Source organism: Cryptomeria japonica, chromosome 5 (genome assembly GCF_030272615.1).
Source record: "Cryptomeria japonica chromosome 5, Sugi_1.0, whole genome shotgun sequence".
Classification (NCBI taxonomy): domain Eukaryota; kingdom Viridiplantae; phylum Streptophyta; class Pinopsida; order Cupressales; family Cupressaceae; genus Cryptomeria; species Cryptomeria japonica.
In genome coordinates this window covers 110,900,355-110,923,823 of record NC_081409.1, presented here as the reverse complement: position 1 = coordinate 110,923,823, position 23,469 = coordinate 110,900,355, and the positions used below count along the sequence as shown (strand labels likewise).

Genomic DNA, 23,469 nt, shown 5'->3' with positions numbered 1-23,469 from the left:
TATCTAAGATGAGTTGATGATTTTGGTTGATCTTAATGATTGCTGATGATACATCGTGCAGAGTCACTGCAGACAAGAAACAAGGAAAACAGGAGCAACAAACTTGGGAATACTAATCTTTAATTATTTAATTATTATTTCTTCTAATCTTTAATGAAATAATTTTTATTATTTAATTAAAGTCTATTATACCTCTTTAATTAATCAATCTCATCTAAATAAATCATTCTTCTATGAGTAAATAGTTATTCAAATTATTTAATCCTACTAACCTAACTAATTATTCTTCCATATTGAATAAATTTTGAATTTATTTAATTCAAAATAAATATCATCATAATTAAATAAATTTTGAATTTATTTAATTACCATGTGTTGAGTAAAATAAATAAATTTTATTTATTTATTTCTAATCTCACTTAGAACTAAGTTGTAAATTTCTCCTTCCTCTTAACTCTTCCCCCTTTCCACGCATGGCTCACATTTGCCACTTCTCACTCTAACTTACCAAATTGCTCACTCTACCTTACCCATTTCTCTCCCTCAACTCTTCCACCTTCCTCACTTAACTCTTTTCTCTCTCCTCTTCTCACTCCCACTTGTTAATTTTTCTCACCTCCCTCTCCACTTAACTCAACCTCTCAATCAATCGAAAGCAATTCAATCTTGACCATTGATCAATCCTCAATCCACTATTTAAACCAATCAATTCTCGCATTTCTCTTAAGTGTTTTGCTTCTTTTATTTTAATGATTGGGTATTTGTTCAATGTGTTGTAATGGATTGTGATACAGTCAAGGTTAGAGGGTTTGAAATGGACCGTCCAACCTTGTAGCCAAAACATACACAGAAACACAACAAAGAATTGAATGTGGACAATAACAGGAACTTTTATTGATGAAAATGGAATGATTAAATGCCTGTAGCCTCTCATATACCCCTTATACTCATCCCATTGGCCCCACATGCAGTCATACAGGCTGCCATGGACTTATTACAGAGAAAATAACAAAACACAAGTCTTTTGGATCAATTTCTCTCTATCTTTTGCTCCCTAGCTGCTTCCTAGCTATTGCCGATGATCCCCTATGCCTCTTGATGCATTTCAATATCAGATCACATTAGTGGAAGTGATCCACGTTGGCCTCCCAGGTCCCATAGCTGGTGTAACATGTGCACAGGATCTGAATGCTTGAAGAGGACCTAAATCTAGGTCCAAATAAGTGCAGACATATCTGAGTGCTGTTCGGCCCCATACCTGCCTCCTGACAAGCTCCGCATGCTTCCGGAATTGGGTTCGACCTGAGATCTTCTAGGATGCTCCAAATTGCTTAAGTTCATTCTCAAAGAGCCAAGTTGCATATTCCATTGGTTTGTTGTTCTATCTGGCTAAATATTCCTTGTATTCATTGTTCTATGTGGTGCATTTGGTTCGGTTATCCAGGATCTATTCAATCTATTCCGATGGTATTTGTGGTAGTTGTTGTTGTGGAGATGCTTCTATGTGATTCTCTTGTGTTCCCTAAAATTGATAGAGATCTGCAATGTTGAAGATTGGTAAAATGTTCACACCTTTTGGTAATTCTACTTTGTAGGCTTTTTTGGAATCAAACTTTTGGATGGTCTTGCAAGTCACAAACTTTATCTTCAGCTTATTTTATGTGCCTAGCAGAAGTCTTTTGTTTTGGAGATACATCGTGACTTCATTGCCAACTTCATTTTTTTCTGTCTTTGCTTGATGTCTGCTTGCTCCTTCTACTGGTTGTTCACAGTCTTCAAGTGCTACTTATCCTCCTTATGGACAGTCTTCATATATTCTGCAAATGCCTCTGCCTTCACACTCTTTTTGTCTTGTGGGCTGTTGTCTTGGAGTTTAGTCAGCCCTTTAGGTTGCAGTTTGATAATGATCTTGAATGGTGTTCTTATGGTGCTTAGTTCATTGAATTGTTGTATTTAAGCTTTGCTTGTGGGAAGACCAATCCCCAATTATTGGTTTTATCTCCTACCAAGCATGTGAGCAAATTTTCTAAGCTTCTGTTAGTCTGCCAGTGGTTTGTGGGTGAAATGTTGAGCTGAACTCTAGGTTTGTCTGCATCTTCTTCCATAGTGTCCTCCAAAAGTACCCGGTTAACTTGGTATCCCGGTCTGAAAAAATGCTTTTTGGTACTTTGTGTGGCTTCACCACTTCTTGGAAGAATAGGTCAGCAATATGAACCACATCATGAGTCCTCCACAATCCCAACAAAAGCTCCATATTGATATTGGAATCAGAAGGGGTTGATACAATGCGGTATTTTGGCTGACCCCCTTAGCAATTTGACACGTTTGCACTCTTGAGTATGCTTTTGGACATCTTTGTAGAGTTGAGTCCAGAAGAAACCTTCCTTCACCAAGGCCACTGTTTTGTCAACACCAAAATGTCCCGCTAGTGCTCCAGAATGCTTCTCCTTGGTCAAGTTCTCCCTCATTGAGCTTCGGGGAACACACAATTGATTTCCTTTGAACAACATGCCATATTGGATGAAATAATACAGCCACTTCTATCTGTCAGTACCGGTCCTTCACTTGCCTTCCATGCCTTTGCAAAGTTCAGATCATCTTTATACAGGTTTTTCAACTCCCCAAATCCCATTACTGTCATCCTCATTTGCATCATTTGGTTTGTTCTCCTGCTTTGTGCATCTGTAACTAGGTTTGATTTCTCGCTCCGGTGTTTGAGGACAAATGTGTAATTCTGCATGAACTCTACCCATCGCATGTGTCTTTGATTTAGCTTTCTTTGACTGTTCAGGTACTAAAGTGCTTGGTTGTTCGTGAACAGTATAACTCTTTTTGCAACAAATAGTGTCTCCATTTCTACAATGTCTGGATTATGACATAGAATTCTTGATCATATATTGAGCATATTCTTTGGGCATCATTCAACTTCTCATTGAAATAGGTAATTGGTCTCCCCTCCTAGTACAAGAAAGCTCCATCATTGGCATCATAGTCGACTTGAAAGACTTTGCTGAAATCTGACAAGGTTAGCACCAGTTGCTCCATCTTTTTTTGCTTCAACAATTCAAAACTTTTCTGTGCTCCAGATATCCACTTGAACTCTTACTAGTCTTCCCTCATTGTTTCTGTAATAGGGGCACAAATAGTACTAAAATTTTGGATGAACTTTCGGTAAAAACTTGCCAAGCCATGAAAAGATCTTACCTCCCCAATGTGTAACGGTGTAGGTTATTTTGCAATTGCCTCACCTTCTATGGATCCATCTTCAACCCTTCTGTAGAGATGACAAATCACAGATAAACTAGGTCAATCTTCATGACACTACATTTCTTAAGGTTGATCAACAACTCCTCTCAACTGCTGGGACACTCGCTTGATATGATGTTTCCTTGTCTTGCTAAAATTTAGGATGTCATCCAAATAAACAATGAGATTTTTTTCCAAGAAATCCTTCAATACTTTGTTATTAGCTGCATGAATGTGCTTGGTGCATTAGTGAGTGCAAAGGCTGACTAGCCACTCATATAATCCTTCACTGGTTTTGAACGCAGCCTTCCACTCATCAGCGTCCCTAATTTTGATTTGATGGTATCCTCTCTTAAGATCAATCTTGGTGATGTATCTTGCACCACTTAAACAATCCATATGTCATCCATTTGTGGCAGAGGAAACTGGTACTCTATTGTGGTCTTGTTGATGGCTCTTTAGTCAATACACATCCTCCACTCTTCATCCTTCTTAGGTGCCAAAATAGTAGGCACTGCACATGGACTCAGGCTCTCTTGGATTAATCCCTTCTCCAACAGCTGATGCACTCGTCTACTTAACTCTATAATTTGCCGTCGATGTCATTTGGTGTGTTGCATTGTTCGACAAACTTGCTCTTGGAAATATTCAAGCAGCTCCTTAACCTCCCTTTGCGGTACTTCTGCGCCTTTTGTATTGGTAATTTTGGTATTCCCACCATTGCGTTTCCTAGGAATGAGTGCATAACATGTGTTTTCATGCTTCAATCCTAACAAGAACTTACTTCCATCCACAAAGCGGATCCTTGCACCATTGCATACCAACTCCCTTTGTACTCCTTTCAGAGGAATTTGGATATGTTTCTTTCCATTCTTGGTAATGGCGTGAGTATTCTTTTGTCCATCATGGATGGCCCTTCTATCATAGTACTAAGGCCTCCCCAAAAACAGGTGACAAGCATCCATTGACATGATATCACACAATACTTCATCCTTATACGAACCAATGTGAACATTGATTAGGCAGTGCTCACCAAAATTTTAAGGTCATCTTGTATCTAGGCAATCCGATATGGGCTTGGATGCTTGATCCTCTTTAGATTCAACTTTCATGCCATCTCCTTAGAGACCAAATTGTTCATGTTGCCGTTGTCGATGATAACCTTACAACACTTGCCTCCCAACTTGCACTTGGTCTGGAACATGATTCTCCTCTGTGCTGGTTCATCTCTGGCTTAACTTTGCAACAAGTCTCTCACGACCAATGATTCACCTCTTTCTAGATGGCTTGCGGACCCAAATGATCTATCCCTCTCCTCGTTGATAGAGGCATTTTGGCTCAAGAATCTCTAGGCTTCTTGGCACTTCCTTGACGACACTCATAAGGCATGATGTCCAATCTCTCCGCACTTGAAACATGTTCCCTGGAATGATTCCTGGTCAAATCTCTGTTCGGTCCTTTGGTATTTGTTATCTTGGTAGTAGTAATCCTTTTCCTTCTAATTGTGGTATGAAACCTCCTTGGTCCTCTTCTCTTCCCTTCGTAAAGGGCTCATTCCTTTGGTTCACTTTGTGTATGAACTCTCTTAGTATGTTGTGCCCATCTCTTTGGTTCCCTCCAGTTTATGTTACTTAACATCCGTTCTGCCTTCCTAGCCATCTTTTCCTCAATCCTCAATGCAAATTGATAGGCTTTCTCCATGGTGGTCATCTGGACCCCACTTAATTCCTCTTGAATGTTGGTTCTAAGGAGGCCATTAATGTATTACGCCACCTCTCTTTCAGCTTCATTGTGACCCGTCCTAATGATAATCTTGTGGAACTCTTAGGTGTATTCCTTTAATGTTTTCTCTCAATGCTGCAATTTTTGAAGCTTGCTCAGCAATTCTAATTCGTAGTCCACGGGTATGAATTGGTCGTTTAGTTTCATTACTGTCCTATCCCATTTCATATCCGCTCCTTCCCTCTTTGGTTTCTATCTAATTGCACTTCCCTCCACTAGATGGCGTCATGCCCCTTCAATTTGGTTTTGGCGAACCTCACTCGCTTCGAATCTTCAATCTCCTCGAATTCGAAGCATTCCTCCATCTTAGTGATCCAATCAATCATTTTTTTTCCGGATTTATGCTTCCATCATAACTAGAAATCTCAATCCTTGGCCTCTTTCCAATCTTGGCAGTCACCTTCATCATCTTGATCTGATCTGATTCCTCTTCCTACTGGCTCTCCTCATCTTGCTCTTGCACCCTGGACTCTTCATCATCACTCTCCACTTTTGATCTTGGGTTTATGCCTTTTCTCCGGTCATCCTCATTGGCATACAGTTGGTTCATGGCTCTCATCATGTCCATCATTTCCTCCACTCTTCCGGTGACATTGGCCATTATTGGCATCTTTTTTGGCGGCATCTTGCCTTCCAAACTAGGTGCAACTGCCTCAATTTGGTGATCTGGCTTAGGGTTGTAATTGCCTCACTTCGAGAATCAGTTGACAACACCCACAACTTGCCTCTAGTCAACAATCTGCCCACACCAAGCATCTTCTGGAACTTCCACTTCCTTAGGTTCATATCTTGCTCTAATAGCACTTGCAGCCATAACATACACAAAAACACAACAAAGAATTGAATGCAGACAATAATGGGAACTTTTTTTGATGAAAACAAATTGAATACTTGCCCGTAGGTGCTCATATACCCCTTATACTTGGCCCATTGGCCTCACATGCAGTCATACATGCTGCCATGGGCTTATTACAAAGAAAATAACAAAATAGAAGTCTTTTGATTCAAGTTCTCCATATGTAATGCTCCCTAACTACTGCCTAGCTATTGCTGATGCTCCCCTATGCCTTTTGATGCGTTTAAATATCAGATCCCATCAGTGAAAGTGCTTCGTGTCGGCCTCCCAAGTCCTCATAGTTGGTGTAATGTGTGCATAGGCTCCAAATGGTTGAAGAGGATCTAAATCCAAGTGCTAATAGGTGTGGACCTTTCTGCGTGCTATTTGGCCCCATACCACCTATTGACAAGTTCCATACGCTCTGCAAGGCTCAGAAAGGGTCTGCATGCTTTCGGAATCGGGTCCGGCTTGAGATCTTTTGGGATGCTTTGCATCAAATTGGCTTGATGGGTTTATTGCTTTTGTACCAATCTATCGAAATTGTTTGTCATCAACGCCCATGTTAGTCACACAAGGTGCATCTAACTTTGAGTCATTTTTAGGGTATGTTAATTTGTATGATCTTATTTGAGCAATTGGGGCAATTAAATTTCATTGGAGGGTATAGTTTGTTGGATGGTAAGGTTTTCCTTTTCAGTTGTGAACCCTGTGGCTAGTTGTACAATCTTAGTGAATTGTGGCACTTTTGTTGATTGAACCGCCTTGAACTTTGGCCATTCACTAGTCCATCAATGTCATTGATCGTTGGGTCGAGTTTTTCCAAACCCTTGATTTGTATCAGTACTCAAGTGAGGATTGAAGGCGAAGGCATTAAGAAGTGAAATCTAGAATATGTATATAGCCGTCAAAATGAGTAGTTTTGTGTATAGATATTGCATTTGTAATTAAATTTATAATATGTTGATAAGAGATCTTTGGTCTGCAAGAGTTGTGAATGTATAAGGGGTGCTTAGTGACAAATATTTTAGGTATCCTTATGCACATGGTTTGGCTAAGCTGTGTGACTAGTTTCTTTTCAATTGTTTTAGTTGGCCAATATGTAATGTCCCCATCCTAGTCAGGGACTTGGGATTGAGGAGTTAGCTTATTTTTGGATCCTTGTAGGCTATCAGAGTATGGATAAAGGGGTCAGTAATGTAGTATCTAGAGGAGTGGTCCATCTATTAGTTCTAGTTCAGTGTTGAGTTTAGTTTTGGTCTTCGTTTCATCAGTTTCTGACACTTTATGAGGATTTCCTATTTTTTAGGGAAAAATTGCTAAAAATAGACATGGTCCTATTTTCATTGGCATGGCGAATTGTGACCCTAGCTTCTGACAGATTCAGTTTCCGAGCAATAACGCGAGAGAGATGAATTTTTTAGTGGTTCCACATGCAATTAATATTTTAATGAAATATTAATATAAAATCTTAAAGTGCATCACTTAAATTTATTTAAGTGAAGATTTATTATCTCCTAAGCCAGGCGTGACTTTTAGGGTTAAGTTGGGAATCCTAAAAGTAAGTTATTATTTTTAAATCCCTAATTGCCAAAAATCGCATCTTTTGGGTATTTAGGCAGCCAACATGGAAATTAAACCTCATTCTTGATATTGAGCATTTGACATTTTCTTCTAAGCACTTGGCTATGGCAGCTAGGGTTTGGACCTATGTTACCCGGGGACGCGTCCCCAGTATTTTTTTCAGCCGTCCCCGTCTCAGGGACATCCCGGGGACAGGGGACTCCTAGGGGACGTCCCCATAAATTCTGCATATAGACAATGAATTTTGACAATGAATTCTATAAGCAATTTGACTTTGACTCTCAATTTAACACAAATTTGCCATTAGAACTCTACTAGTTCTTATATGTTAAAGTTCTATAATGGATGTGTGCATGTTTTATCCATGTTTTCATATGAATATTTTAAATTTCCCTATTTATTTTAATTTTCCCTACTTTTATATAGCCGTCCCCTAGCCGTCCCCAAAATTGGCAAAAAAAAATCACTGTCCCGGAAACGCGTACCCCCGTCCCCTGCTGTCCCCGTCCCGGAAACTTGGGGTAACATAGGTTTGGACCTGTTTTGGAGAGCGTGCATTCTTTAGAATTCAGTAGCTTTGAGATTGTGAAAGATCAATCGAATTGTTGCAGCTTGGTTGGCTTCATTCAGAAGTCAAATTGAATTGAATTGGGGCAGATTTGGCTTCTTACAAGGCAGATTTGTTGTAGGGTTTTCCTATTTACTGTTTTGCTGTTGATTCTTTTGTGGTTTGGAGGCTTCTTTTCCCAAACGCACAGCTTGCTCATTTATTGGCACCATCTTCCACTGTTTGGGTGTCTTAGTATTTAAATAAGAGTAGATCTGAATTGTTCCAGAATAAAAATCAGAACTTTGTAAGTTGCTGATTTATTCTTTCTTTTCAATAAATTGGCTAAGAACCTACGGGTATGCTTCTAAATTCTCCAATTCATTGTTTCAGTTGATTAAATTCATGTATTATTCAATATGTGTTGCAAATTAAATAAAAACCCTCTTCTGCAACTTCTATCTATTTCTGAAAGACCATCTTAATAATTAAAAAATTACAAGAAGATCTACAAATTACAGCAGGTTGAAGAGTTGAACCAGCAAGGGTTCATCACACAATATCACTTGCAGTTTGTTCACGAGTCTGACATTGTTAGTCTGTACTGACCTAAGTTCCTTCAGTTTAGACTGTTAAGTGCATCTCTAGAGTTGTAGTACAATTTGGAGCACCAAGAATGGTCATATTTAGCAAGCTAGGTCATCCTTGCTTTTAACCTCCAAACAATTTCTTCAATTGCCAATGCCTTAAGAAGGTTGTTCGAACAATCTTGCTGCTATGAGAGAAGACCATTAAGTGCTTTGTTGCTTCTTGTTGGTGAGAACGCAACTCCTAATGGCTGCCTTTGTTGCCTGCATTTTGTTCATTTAATGTTGACCTAGAAAAGGGCAGGATGATTCCAGCTATAAGCATTTTTCACAATCTGATTGAAGCACTCTTCTATGTGCCAATGAGAGGAGTTCTGATCCTTTTAGCATTTAAAAAGGATTCTTCAAGAGGAAATTGAGAAGTCAATATAAAACTGGCATCTCCAGTCCCTTCGTCTTGCATTTTCTTCTAATTGACTTAAGAGGATTTTGATCTGAATTTTCTTTCTGTAAACATGGTTCGAGTGTTTTTTCATTCTCATGTTCATCAATTGACAATTCTCCAGAATCATTTTCTTATGTCGGACTTGCTGGAAGCCAAGATTTTGCCCTTTCTGAGTTTCACTTTCCTTTGGATTTTTTGGATACTCTCTTTGGAATTGCTCATCCTCATAGCATAAACTTCATTTGAAAGCAATCTTTTTATAGTCTTGTTTTTGGGTATATATGAGGTCATTCAATTGTAGGTTAATGGCTTCAGTGAGACCTTTAACCACATCCACTTCTACACATAGGAACAAGTAAGCAGTTTTTCTTTAGTCTTATCCCATGTTTTATACTCTCCTATTCCATTTTTGATAACCTTTAAGGCTTCTTCATGCCCAAGACAGGGACTCTGCAAAGGAACCAGGGACCACTCCTAAAGTTTAGTTCTTTTTCTTCTCTGGTTGGGAAGGTTGCTACAAAGAAACCCCTGCCATACATGGCCATTTCAATGCTCTAGTTTTTGTAGGGAAGATTGAACCATTTTTTGTAATGGGAGCATGAGGAATTTCCACCAAAGTAACATTGTCTCACCTCTGGACAATTTGAAGGTCTGCCTCATCCTTGACATGCACATAGTTTACTGCAGCGTCAGAGACCCAGGAACAAAGGGCTTCTGAAGATTTGTTCTTTTTTGTCTCTGTCTCAGAAGGTTGTGACAAAGAAACCCTTGCCACACATGGCTTTTTCAATGCTGCTAGGGATCTTAAATCTCTATTCTTTGTCTATGCATTATGCACCAGTGCATTACTCACCAAGGCGAACTTGAAGAGAGTAACCAGTTTTTCAGGGATTGGAGCATGAGGAATTTGGACCATGGGTGTATTGTCCGACGGGTGCACCATATGAATGTCTGACTCATCCTTGGTATGCACAGTTTACTGCAGTGTCAGAGACCATTTGATTAACAATTGCATCGTCGAGAACATTAGCATTAGTGGATGTATGGGGAGGGCCCAGGGATGTCAGTATCCAACACAGGACCGCTCTACATGCTGAAGAATTTCTGGGGAAATATAAATCAAGAATATCAACAAAGTGCTAGTTATGGAATGAGATGTGTGGCACCTAGATTGTGTGTAATTTTTGAGCTCGTTTATGACATTATGATGTTACAATTACAGTATATGTGATTTGTACTGTGTGGATTGCTAGAAATTTTGATCATTTTGTTTGTGTATTTTTTCACTTATGTTTATTTTATGACGCTTCAAATTGTTAAAATGCAGTACATGAGATTTTTACTCTGTGTGGATTGCTAGAAATTTTGATCATTCGTGTAGTATCATTTTTTTACTTAAAAGTACTTGAATGGTAATAAATATCAATTGCATTTTTCTGTTAGATAGCAAGAGTGTATGAAAGTTTAGTTATCCCATATGTAAAAGACAAACTAGCTAAACTCAGAATACAAGCTATAAATAGTGTCATAGGTTTTAGAGGGGCATATTTTTGGGATGATTGCTGTGTGCAGGTAGCAATTGGGAGACTGATCTTCCCAAGTATAGTGGTTTAGTGTTTGTGTGGATGACCTAGGTTGGCATCCATACTTTCTTGAGTTAGATAATTTCTTTCTTTTGCTGGATTTTTTAGTTTTTTGAGATTCAAATTGGGATTTCCTGATCACTTATTCTATTTTCTTCTTATTTCCATATCTAAAATTATTGAATGCAGTGCCTTGATTCTACTGTAAATTTTGGATCAATACAATTGGTTGAGTTACCTTCTAATTTCTTTGCATTGAGTTTTTTGTTGTCATAGAGGTTATTGGCTGGCTCTGCCATAAGGACGCACTTCAGTAATATTATGCATTTCTTTTACATTTAATCTGTTGTGTAAGGTTAATTAATATGATGTATTTCGTTTGCATTTAATGTGTTATGCAAGGTTAATTTTAGAGTCTGGACAATTGATTTCAATTGTTTCCTATTACTATTTAATCTTCTTGAACTATTTTCCAATCTAGTGTTTTATATCTAATTTTCTAATTTTGATGTTCGTCGTCTCTTATTTTGTCACATTTCTTGTTGAGTCGTTGAGTGCTCACTATGGCTACTTTAGATCACTAGTATTTCATACGGAGAACAAAACTTTGTGATAAGGTGGAAGGTGTAAAAATTTTGATAGTGTACATTAGAAAAGTCTGTGCAACCTTTTGTTAGTTGTTAAACAATCATGCTAAAGGATGTAACTTAGTTCCAATTATATTCTTGTCGATTATTTAACCATCATTTCTGATCAAGAATGTTAATATAAGTAGCAAAAAATGCTGTGTGGAATGTTCCTAATTTCGTTTTCAATATTTCCAAATTGAATACAGAGCATATATGCTTATGGTATGTTTCAGATCCATTGAAATATGTTAAAAAGCAAATAAACTATATATATTTTTAATATATTAATGTAAGTTATGGAATATGATTTGTGGGATACCCCATACTGCTTTTTTGGTGTTTCCAAAATGGATACAGAATAGATATGCTGTTGATATGTTTCAGATCCATTGACATATGTTTTAAGTATAGAAATTATATATATTCTTAATATATTGCTGTATTAGATGTTTATTTATTGTACCGAATTTGAAGGTCCTCAAAAGATGCATTATCTACATTTGTCTGACTGCACCTTGATTACCTAAGATATTAACCAAGTATTAAAATCGAAGAACAAAGGGGAATGCCTTATTCAACATGCATTAAGAATATTGATACATCACTAGAAGATTGTTTGGGGGTTTTGTTAGTATTTTGTTGTTTTAGCCACAAATATGTTTAGAAGGCGAATCTTTCATGGTCTACCAATCATCTTATTTTTGGATCAAGGCAAAAACAGGTTTTGAAGGGACTCGAAACTTTTTACAAAAAAGATCAGTTTGGACTTAACAAGATATTAAGCCAAAACAGATCACAACATATAAACAGCCCCATAGAAACATATTCAGTAAAACATCAATGGGGTAGAGGCAAAACCAACCTCAAAAAGGGATACAAAGAGGGTTTAACCAACATGCACCCACAACCTGAACAAAAGCTGCACAAAAAATGAGCAGCAGCCAAAAACCAAAGCAATGACTAGAGAAAACTCCAGCCCAAATACCTGTTAAATTTGTGACCTAGTTCAGTAATCAGATTTCTAACATTTAATTATTTGCTAGCATTAAGTAAACCATAATCAAGTAGATGCAAGAATGAAAACAAGAGAGCAAGAGAACAACACAAATACCCCGGGAAAACCTCCAAGGAGGAAAAACCCAGCACTGAAGACCCACATGTCAGATTATGTATTCAATTTTAATTGCATCAATACAATACTTAGCTTGACTCTTTAGATCTGATTCCTTTTATCATATCAGATTTGCCCTTCTAAATACACCAAGTCTTCATCAAGGAATACCAAATGACTTCTATCTCTTTGAACAAGTTCGCACAATCCTCTCCTTTATTTCGCACTTTCAATTGCAGAGCTATTTCGCTGATTGCATGAGAGATGAAGTGAATGATTGTATTTGCAAGTTGACTTTATTTATATGTGTCTTAACCTTTATTAAATCCAAGTCGGCCTTACTCCTTTTGGCACCAATTTATTTATTGAGGCATGGTGTATTTTAGGGTGGCGTGAAGGTTAAAGGGCCTGACCTTAACTTGGGGGCACGTTACCCCTTTTAGGACCCAGTCCTATATGGGTTCGAATGTTGCCTTAAGGCAATCCGAAGCCATCTTACCTAGTTACAAACAACAATACTCACAGCTAGGGACCCTCAAGATTTACCTTTAGTACTGCTTTTTTGGGAATGAAGAGTCATGTCAAAAGAGGGCGTACGCGTCTTAGATTTCTTTCCCTTAACAATTATCCAACCCTCTTCCACCTTAGCAATCGCATCAAACCAATCCGATGAACCCAACGTCGAACCACCAAAAATCTGAGGAGCACTAGCAACACCCCTTTTCTCAAAGGTGCAAATACTCCCTCCAAGCAAAGCGTCATCATGAACGCTACCAGAGATGACAACCAAAGCACAATCACCAGACGTAGACACCCGGGGCTCGATTCCACCTGAGGAAACAACATGAGGGACATGAGACTGGAAACCATAACAGTCTGAGAAGAAACAACATTATCCTTTGCTGCCATTTGAGAGCCCTTCTTCTCAACCGTGTAATGCTGATTTAAAGCACCCTTCCACCATGAGGTTGACAAAGTCTTCTTTTCAAACCCACAATGCTCAGCCGTGTTGGTGTATGTTTTATCATCTACCAAACATTAGAATAAGATATCCAAAGGTATTCTATCCTCTCTTGAAAAATTATTGCTGATTCCAAGATATATATGTGCGAACAAGCGATTTTAGTGGGATAGCTACTTGGGTAGTGTATGTTGAAAATCTCAAGGGGGAACTTACGTTTACAAGTGTCTTTCAAGCTCCTGGACTTAGATGGATTTATCAATTTTAGGTTCTTTCTCTTTTTTTGGATTTTTCGGGATTTAGACTTTCAAAAAAGGGGAAAAGGGGATAGGGTTTAAGAAAGCTGATCTAAACCTACAAATTCTGGAGATGGTATTAACTAGGTGTTATCGGGAAACTGCACTTTGCTTCGCCACACTAAGGACAACTACACAAAGAAAGTTTTGGCATACACAGGGGATAGGCCCAGACTAACTTTACACAGTGAAATGGAAACCATCCATTCACCAAAAGTATGAGCAAAGATACACCGTTACTTAATACTTATCGAATCTTTCATTCAATTCTAGCAACATTAAAGCAAATCTAAATTAACTTTTAACTAATGTGTTGAGTAAATTGAAACCATGCTAATCACTCAAATAATAGAGATTACAAAGCCTTAAGAGAAAGTGCACATGTGATGCATTATTTGAAAAAATGACCTTCACGCAACAATATATCAAAAACCTCACACTCCCCAAATGAGAGGAGGTAGCTTTATATAGTTTTTCAAAAAATAATGAACAATCGAGATCAAAGAGTGATCAAGGGCCCAGATTGAAAGCTACAAACCCTAATTAGGGTTTCCCAAAACTAACTACCCATCAACGAATGAAAAAATTACATCTGGGGACATTTGTCTTTCTTGCTAAATATGAATCAACAATAAAAATAGAAGGTTGTTGCATTGTGAAGTGTGCCCTTCTATAAGCTTCTAGATAAGTTAGGTTCATTGAACTTGGACATGTTGACTTGGAACAATCTGATTGGTCAGAAGATGACGAGGTGCCACCTCAGCGTGTTGGATGTCTTCTTTGAATTCTCTAATTTGTGTCAAGAAATTGTCTTAAGTATGGAAATTTGTTTGTCATCATCTGATTCTGATTAGGAGCTTAACTCTTTAAGAGATGAAATCCTTCAAGAAGTTGGAAATTCTTTTCAATATTTTCACCAAGTCTGAGAACTTTTCTTTCTTGATGCCTTGAGATGCCTGGATAACCTTGCTCGTGATCCTGTCTTTAACTCTAAATTTGGCTTGAAACTCCATTTGTGTTTTCAATGATGGTCCTGCCTTTAGCTGCCAATTTATGTTGCGCGGGAGAAGGGTAAAAAAAACTCTGGATAACCCCTTGCAAGTATGAATTCATGTTCTCAAATTGATAATTCTTTCAAGTGCCTTGAATTTGGAGAAGAATTTCTCCATGCCTTAAAATATTTTCCATGATAGATTCTGCTGTGATTATCTTCTTGTCTTCCATTTGAGCTTAATACCTCATCTTCGAACCTGATCTTACCATTATCTGATCATTAGGCATACTTTGGAGTTTGTTTGATCTTTCATCAGTGGGGTGGACTTCAACCAACTCATGACACCACACTTGTTCATCATCATCTTTGTTAATACTTCCAAGGGCGGACTTTATAAAGTTCATGGAACAACTCTTTCAAACATAGGGTGGAGTTTTTGAAACTCATGGAAGAACACTTGGAACCAAACTATTCACCTTGGGCAGAGTTTCTTGAGCACATGGAACAAGTCTTAGCACTTCATCAAGTAGGGCGGAGATTTTCAAACCTTTGGAACCTTTCATCTGCAACAGGGCGGACTTTGCTGAAGTTAAGCACTATAGACCTGTAGGTTAGGCAAACTTTCTTGATGTCATGTACCATATGTTTTACTTCTTGAGCAGACTTTACTAACTGTACGTACCTTACTCATGGCTGACTTTACTGATCTTGAGCTCCATCAAGGCGGACTTTATGATGTTTAGGAACTTTATGTAGGTTAGGCAGACTTTCTTAACTCCAGGAACCAAGGTGAGGGCAGACTTTACTGATCTTATGCACCTCACATTTAATCAAGGGCGGACTTTGTCCATCTTAGGCACCAAGGAGGGCGGACTTGGTGAAGTCCATGCTCATATCTTAGGCAGATTTCATCATTTCCCCGCACCTTTCACAAGTTGCTTCTTACATTCTTGGGTGGACTTTTTGACTTACTTCAACCTTCATCAAAGATAGGGTGGACTTTTTGAGTCTTGAGCACCTTGAGGGCAAACTTTGAATGACTTGTGCACCTTGAGGGCGGACTTTATCCTACCTGGGCACTTTGGAGGGCGAATTTCTTAAGACTTGACACCTTGGCTACCAAGAGTATGGCGGACTTTTGAGAGTCTCCATCATGGGCGAACTTTTTAAAGATCATGACCTTCTCCATCATCCCTAGGGTGTACTTTTTGGAGTTCACACACCACTTTGCTTGGGTAGACTTTCTCCTACATGTGCACTTTGAAAGGCGGACTTTTCTCTTCCTAGGCACCAAGGAGGGTGGAGTTTTGGAGTTCATGGCCTTGCTTGGGCGGAGTTTGAGCTGGTCATGTTAGGAGGGCAGACTTCTTTGGACTCCCTCTCCATCACCTTGGGCGGACTTTGTGAATCTTATTCAAGGAAAGGTAGGGTGGACTTTTTCCATCTCAAGCACCACATACAAAGGCAGACTTTTGATCTTTCCTTAGGGCGGACTTTTTGAACTTCCTGTCATAACATTCACCATCACACATTGATTAGCCAGACTTAGAGAAAAAACTTGAAAAACTTCAAAATTTGATAACTTCAACCAATTTTCGCCAGATTAGAATGATATTTGAAATCCAAACTCAGGTAAAGCATCCGAAGTGTCATGACCCTTAAAATGTAGGAACTTAGCTTTTTGGGCCAAAACTTGAATATCTTTGATCGCGAACGATGCATGTTGATGGTACCAATGCAAACCCTAGGTCCCCACTTCGAAAAAGCAAAAAGCAGACATCCCTAAAAAATAGGGAAAACTTTCTAAAAATAGCCATACTGGGGATTGGGCTAAAAATGCCAAAAACGAAACTTCCTAAAAAAATAGGAAAAAGCAAAAAAACAAACTTTTAAAAAAGAGAAAGTTGTCCAAATTCGCTCAAATCAATTGCGTTCTTCGTCTTTTGGCCTTTCTAGGCACTTTGACGTTGTCTAGACTCTGTTATCACTTGGTTTGCAAAAACTTACATTCAATCCTTAAGACTCGAACCGTTCAAAACTAACACACTTGGCAAAACTGAAGCAGAAGGCCATGAAACACTAACAAAAACCCTAGAAAGCAGGAAAAAGGGAGGGTCCCCGTTTGCAATGGGGAGATGTGTGAATAAGGTCACAACAAGCCGCATAACCCGTTTTGAAACATCTTCGACACCTAAAGGGTATCCCTTCATAGTCCAAAGATTGAACCCAGCTGCACATAGAAGAATTGATAACCATTTGAACAGGCAGTCTTTTTGAAACATCTAGCTCAACCAAAATATGGGCAAAGGTGGAGTGAAGAACGTTAGACGAATCATCATCCACCAAGAGAAAATCTCCAAGAGCATTACCAACTTCCTCAAAAAGAGAATCAGCCCACAAATGAAGAGGGAGATAAGGAAGCCTAACCCAAACTGGAATCTTATTAAAAGTTTCGGAAAAAAGGATTGAAATAAGAGTGCCAAGGTTTAACCATTAAAGGGAAGCTCTCCTTCCAGCAAAAATATTTATCACACAAGATTTTCTTTCTATCCTCAGCATTCTCAAATTTTGCAAAAAAAAGCCTTTAGCCATAGGGTAAATATGAATAGTACCAGAAATAAGAGGCTCCCAATAATGGGAGATCCAATCATGCAGCTCAGGGAGGTTGGGCCAAAAACCCTTGAACCGACAGATAACACCATGATAAAAAAACACACACATTATGTTCTATATCCAACTCAGTCTACTTATTCACCTTCACTGAGATAGCACACGAGACAGGGATACAACCTCTATAACCAGATCGTCACTTGAACACCTGCTTAAAACCAGCAGAAAGGCCTCCCGAGGCCACCGTTGCATCCCTAGAACCAGAAACCCTAGCTGCCACAGCTGCTGCCGAGGACTAAACAGGAGCATCCAAGGAAGGGCGAGCCGATCCCTCACCGCCCACTGCAGAGGCCGCAACCAGGAGGGAACGCGTAGCTGCAGGGGAAGCAGCATGCACAGCAGAGGCGTGAGTTGAAACCACGACGGGAGCAGACATCGCAGAAAAACTTTCCATTACCTAATACCAATCATCTTATTATTCTGAGTTAAAGTAATCCGTTTTTCAGTCTTTACCCTTAGTTGTTAGTGGTTCAATTTGACAAATTGTATATCGAAATACTTGGTCCAATCTTTTATTGATAATTGTGTAATCCTGACAATCCACTTAATAGATCACCTATAATTGTGGAAACTAATTAGTTATTGGTCTAATCGACTGGTATGTTTGTAATAGGTTTTTGGAGACTTACAATTAATGCATTAGATATAATTTTGAGAACTACTTGGCTATAGGCTTAATCAACTCTTAGGTTTTCTATATTTCTATGATCCTATGTCTATTTGATACATCATGTAAGGCTATGATTGTAGGAGCTGATCATTGATTGACTTATCTTTTCTGTAAGCAGTAGTTCCAGCATAACCAGTCAAAGTACCAGTAACAACAGAGGCAAATCCCTTGCAAAACTTGACATGCACATAATGAGGGACAGAAATAAACATGCTGGAATATAGGAATAATGACAAGCAAATTCGGATTTGTTAGGGAATTTGATCTCTTGCTTTGTATACATGATTGATATAGTGATCATAAAGTATTAAAAGTAAAGGTAAGGAAGGGGTTAGACTCAGAATACCTGTCCTGCTTGGCTATTTTAAGCACCTGGATTCCTCGATCCATAGACCAAATTTGGATAAAGAAAATGGCCAGAATTCAAAGAAACTATTGAACAAAAGCTAATCTCTGTACTGGCATCCACTTCAGCAGTTTTGAAATCATGAAGATAGTTTGTGTACTTGTATATAATGATGGATTAACAGATTTTGAGAGGGTTGAAGTAAGGTTGCTAGAGTATTTCTTTACAAGTCATGGGATTGAAGCAATCGTGTGACATGATTTTATGAGATCATGGCACTATTAAGCTACAGAAACAAGTCGTATTGCCTTTATTACGCCAACTAGATTTCATAAAACCTTTATTACACCTCCAAAAGCAATTAAAAGACAAAAGAGTATTTCAATAGCAATGATAATACTTTTTTTATGTGGATTGCCCTTTAATAAGGGCTTAAGCAATGTGAATCAAAACCATGAAACACCAGCCCTATCAATTTAGATGCTCTATGTCATATTCACACCAGTCCTTTATGTGGATTGCCCTTTATGAGAGCATGGCACTATAAAGCTACAGAAAGAAGAGTAGGTACCACAATGGACACAATTTAGCAGAACCTAGAGTCTCATTACCACGGAGGAGTAGTTTTGCCATGGAATTTTGTAGTGCATGTAGTTGAAATGGACATGAAGTACAGATCATTATTTACTAAGCATTATTTTTTGGTTCCCGAAGACTGATTTGAAGTTCAAAGAGAGTTATGTGACATTAGAATTTGATTTTTTTTGATGTCATCCTGATTCATAATTTTATTTACTATCAGTTTCAAAACTGACGGGATATCATTGTTGTAAAGGTATTTCTTAAAGACGCCAGTCCTGGTCAAATGACTTGAGATTAGAGAGTGAAGGGGGGCTTAAACTAAGTGATTTTTAGAAGTCAGTATTTCACATCTTTGATTAGGATGACAGTAAACTAATATGTTTACTGTCATCCATGCTGATTTTCAGAAGTCAATAGCAGATTATGCTTAATTCAACTTTATATTCTAGAATAAAAGTTATCCTTATGCAAAGTACTGGAGAGGGCCAAAATATCCTTTTTAAGTTGTTATTGCAAAGTTATTTCAAAGTGGTTTCCTTTACAACTTCAAAAGCTGACGTTTTAAGTAAATTGAACATGTCCCGTAACTAAGTCTCCTAGATTTTCGCTTCATGAATTACATATAATATTGCTGAAGTTCTCATTCATTATCTCCATATTTGATAAGGGTGCATGATATGAAAATATCACTATGTGAATATGACAGAGCATCTAAATTGATAGGGCTGGTGTTTCGTGGTTTTGATTCACATTGCTTGAGCCCTTATTAAAGGGCAATCCACATAAAAAAAGTATTATCATTGCTATTGAAATACTCTTTTGTCTTGTGCGGTTGCATTAATTGCTCTTGGAGGCGTAATAAAGGTTTTATGAAATCTAGCTGGGGAAAGCCCTTGTGAGATCTTGGTTGCCCTTTTGCTGGTGCAAGATTTATGGAATACAGTCGGAGAAAGGCCTAATTAAATCTTGATTGCCCTCCTACTGTATTCATTATTGAAGAGTTAACTATTGTATCATTCCATTGTAACTTATCACATCTCTTTTTTATTCGTTCAGGTTTTTATGTTGCTGCAAGGATTTTGTTGCCTTTGAAACTGCCCGTATCCTTCACTTTGTATATATATATATATAATTGCATAATACGCAAACGGAAAAGACACGTTTCCTCAAATTAATCAAAGGCTAATTAAATCAAATGCATACTTTTCAAGAATATGTAAGCCTAGACTAACTAAAATGATAGCTTTTAATGGGAAAGTGCTGTAAACCAATTCTATTATAGGATATTAAATGTAAGGGCCAAGTTTTGCTAGGTTAGATCCCCATGAATGGACAGACTTTATGATTGTGACAAACTAATAGACATTAGGCAAACAACTAAATAATCAAGATGTTTTAGTGATTAAATGAATATTTTCAAATAAAAAGAGAATGATTTGTCACATAAGTGTTTCCCAAGTTAGGTCTTGACGATTGTGAGGAAATGTTCTCAATTTTAAAAATTTGAATTTGTTTTAAATCAATGTGTGGGATTGATCTCGTTCTTTGCAAAAGTAACTTAGCATGGGGAAATGTGGAATTTGAGGATTGGGGAGGAGTGTATCATAATCATGGTTAATAAATGATTTGAATAAATGGGAAAAACTTTAATAGGATAGATATGAAAATGTGTGTAGGGATGGATAGAATTGAGAAATGGGCCAAATTTAGGACATAATTGTCACATGCTGCTATGTAATTGTAAAATGGGAGTTGGCATGGGTATACAAGTTTCACCATTACAATTTCGTATAAGGGATCAAATATTTCTTTGTCTAGTTTATTGAGTTTGTTTTGCCTAAATTCATAAAATCCATTGATCCATTTATTCCTTTGGACCATTTTTGTTTGTAATGTAATGGTGTAATCAAAACTAAAGGTTAAGGGTAGAAACAATATGCAAAATTTTATATGTGTTTTGGCTCTCTTCACTAATGGTATTGTAATGTGTGCTTAAACTTCACTAGCAACAACACCATGAACATTGATAGAGATATAAAATTGTTTAGTTGGTTTAGGTGGATATTATAAGGCTAGACATATTAGAAATATTATAGTAGATTTTTTGGGGTATATAATTAATAATATCAACAATTGTAGACATGATTTTCTGTAACGCACCAAAGCATTAACAGGGTGGTCTTCCTTTTGTCACCCCAACCTATAAACCATCAAATAATTTGTTGAGATGTTTTTGAAATGATTAAGAAACTATAGATTCATATGGATGATCTTAAAAAGCTTGATGTATTTGAGTAAATTAGATGAAAATATTGAAGTAACAATAGTTGGTGTTTATGTGATTTAAAAGATACCAAGTATGAAAAGGGACACCCCCACTCACCCACACCCACATATCATTATAATTTCTAGAGAAATGTTTTTGAAATTAATAACCTACAAATTTTTGTGGATGACTTTTAAAAGCTTGATATTTCCATTTTGAGCATTTTTGTTTGTATTTTTGCCTTGGAGATTTTGTTGCAAGATTTTCATTCAAGCATTTGGACATTTTGTGATTTACAACATTTAAATTTTTGCTTTTGAAGATGATCACGTCTTAGAATGGATTCCTTTAACTAGAAGATGCATGTGTTTCAAGATTTTAGTTCAAGCATTTGGACATAGTGTGATTTAAAACATTTTAATTTTTGCTTTTCAAGATGATTAGGTCTTAGAATGGATTCCTTAAATTTTTGCTTGCACTAGTATTAGAGTTGGCTTGGGTTGTGGTTTGCTTCCCATTGGTCTCGGGTTCAACTCTAAGGCTCGGGTTTGCCCGATGCACGTGGCTTGTGGGTAGTTGCATACATACCTAGAGGACTAGTTTCGCTCGCCCCTTCTTGGCCCCAACTTGGTAGTAAGCCAGCCCAAGGTAAGTTAGGTTGGGTGTTGGGTTGAGTCGTGGGGATACGTCTAGAGTTAAAAAAAAAAAAAAGATGTATGATGACGAGTTTGGTCTTGTTACTATTTGTCTTGCTTAGATGTTTACTAAAAGCTCTAATAAAAAAACACTTTCTTTTTATATATTGACATTGGCATCAAGATGGTTTCAAATGCAGTATTGCCCTTGTCATAATGAATATTAAAACATTTTCAGATGTAGGGGCTTCCATAATAAAATAAATGTAAGTGATCTTAAAAATCCTCTTACTTTGTATATACTTAGATTGTTTGATTGTCATTATTTGTAGTTTGTGTATGCGCACTTGTTTATCTTTGTATTTTTGTGTTTATGCATATAAGTGGCATATATTTGCGGTTTAAGTAAAGTTAACTAGCCATAAGATATTAAATTTACGTGGAGAAATTGTTTCAATAAAAAACTCGACACGAGAAAGAGGGCACAATACTACAATTCATTACTATCCTTTGATCCACTAGATGCCTTAGCTTAAAATGATATGATTGGATAAGTGATGACTAGGTTACCACCTCAACTTGCTCGTTGTAACTCATCACAAGTGTGTGAATGAATGCGGCATATCTCTTGATACTAACATTATGAAGCTCCTGATGTGACGATGACTTTGCTCAAGTTGATCTTCCAACTTCGATTAACTCTTCTGAAACTATCTCTTGCCTTGATCACTTGCATTCTTGAGCTTCCATCTGGCTATACTAGTAATGGTTCTTGGATTTCCGAAGAAAATTCAAGATTGTGAAAATTTTTCACCTTAAGTGCTCGATGTTGATTGCTATCAGTTGCCTTGTATGAGCTTGAAGTGCAATGTCCTTGATAAGAGCTCCCCTTGCTCCAACCATCTTATACCTGTGAGAATTGTTCAAATTAGTCTTGTAAAGTGATAATTGCTTGCAAGTAGAAATTAATTACCTAGGTTAAGCATCTCTGTCATAGAATGACAATTGATTACAATCTTTCAAAAGCCTAGGCATCTAAATCAAAACCTTATGCTTGCCAATCTGATTCTTAATTAAATGCCTCAATCTACAAATTCTTAGATGATCAAAATGGTATTTCATATTTCTTTTCCCTCAATTTGGAAATAACACCGTGTGGTCTTGACTCATACACACTATGATGTTGATACATATATGGCTGCCCCAATAGCACATCATGCACATCCAATGGTGGCACATCACAATTGACCTCATCTTTGAATGGTTTGATGGAATATGATAAGAAACAATGGTTAATTCTATATCTCATGCTTAGCTCACCCAACCCATGGAGTATGGTTGTGAACAAGGTTTTGCCTTCAAATTCAACCTCTTAAAAGCTTCAACAAAGATTAATAGTGGAAAGAAGAATTGAAAGGGATAGAAGTGGAATTCAAGGTTGACTATTTATCCTTGAATAAATTGAGCAAGAGAGTTCTAATTGGAATTCCTTATTAGGTGGGGGTTGGAAAGAGCCAAGTGAAAGCGGCTTATTTTGAACCTACTTCCTCCTCCTACTATTATCCCCTAATCTCTAAAGGGGGAATTGAGAGGTAGGGTTGCTTAGATATACTTTGGAATAAACACGATCAATGGTTCAATTCATGTCGTCACCTCTTGATTTGAAAAAGGGTGGTTTTTGTTCATTGATATTCATTGAT

At 37.6% G+C, this 23,469-nt stretch overlaps 1 protein-coding gene across 2 annotated transcripts in view; it reads left to right on the top strand.

The window, feature by feature from the left end:
• Positions 1–19,917, top strand: part of LOC131067145 (uncharacterized) — a 29,214-nt gene extending 9,297 nt beyond the window's left edge. For both annotated transcript variants that reach the window (XM_058002100.2, XM_058002113.2), the window contains exon 13: positions 18,059–19,917. The gene's annotated coding sequence lies outside the window, so the exon portion shown is untranslated. The remainder of the gene's footprint in view (positions 1–18,058) is intronic.
• Positions 19,918–23,469: the final 3,552 nt, after the last annotated feature.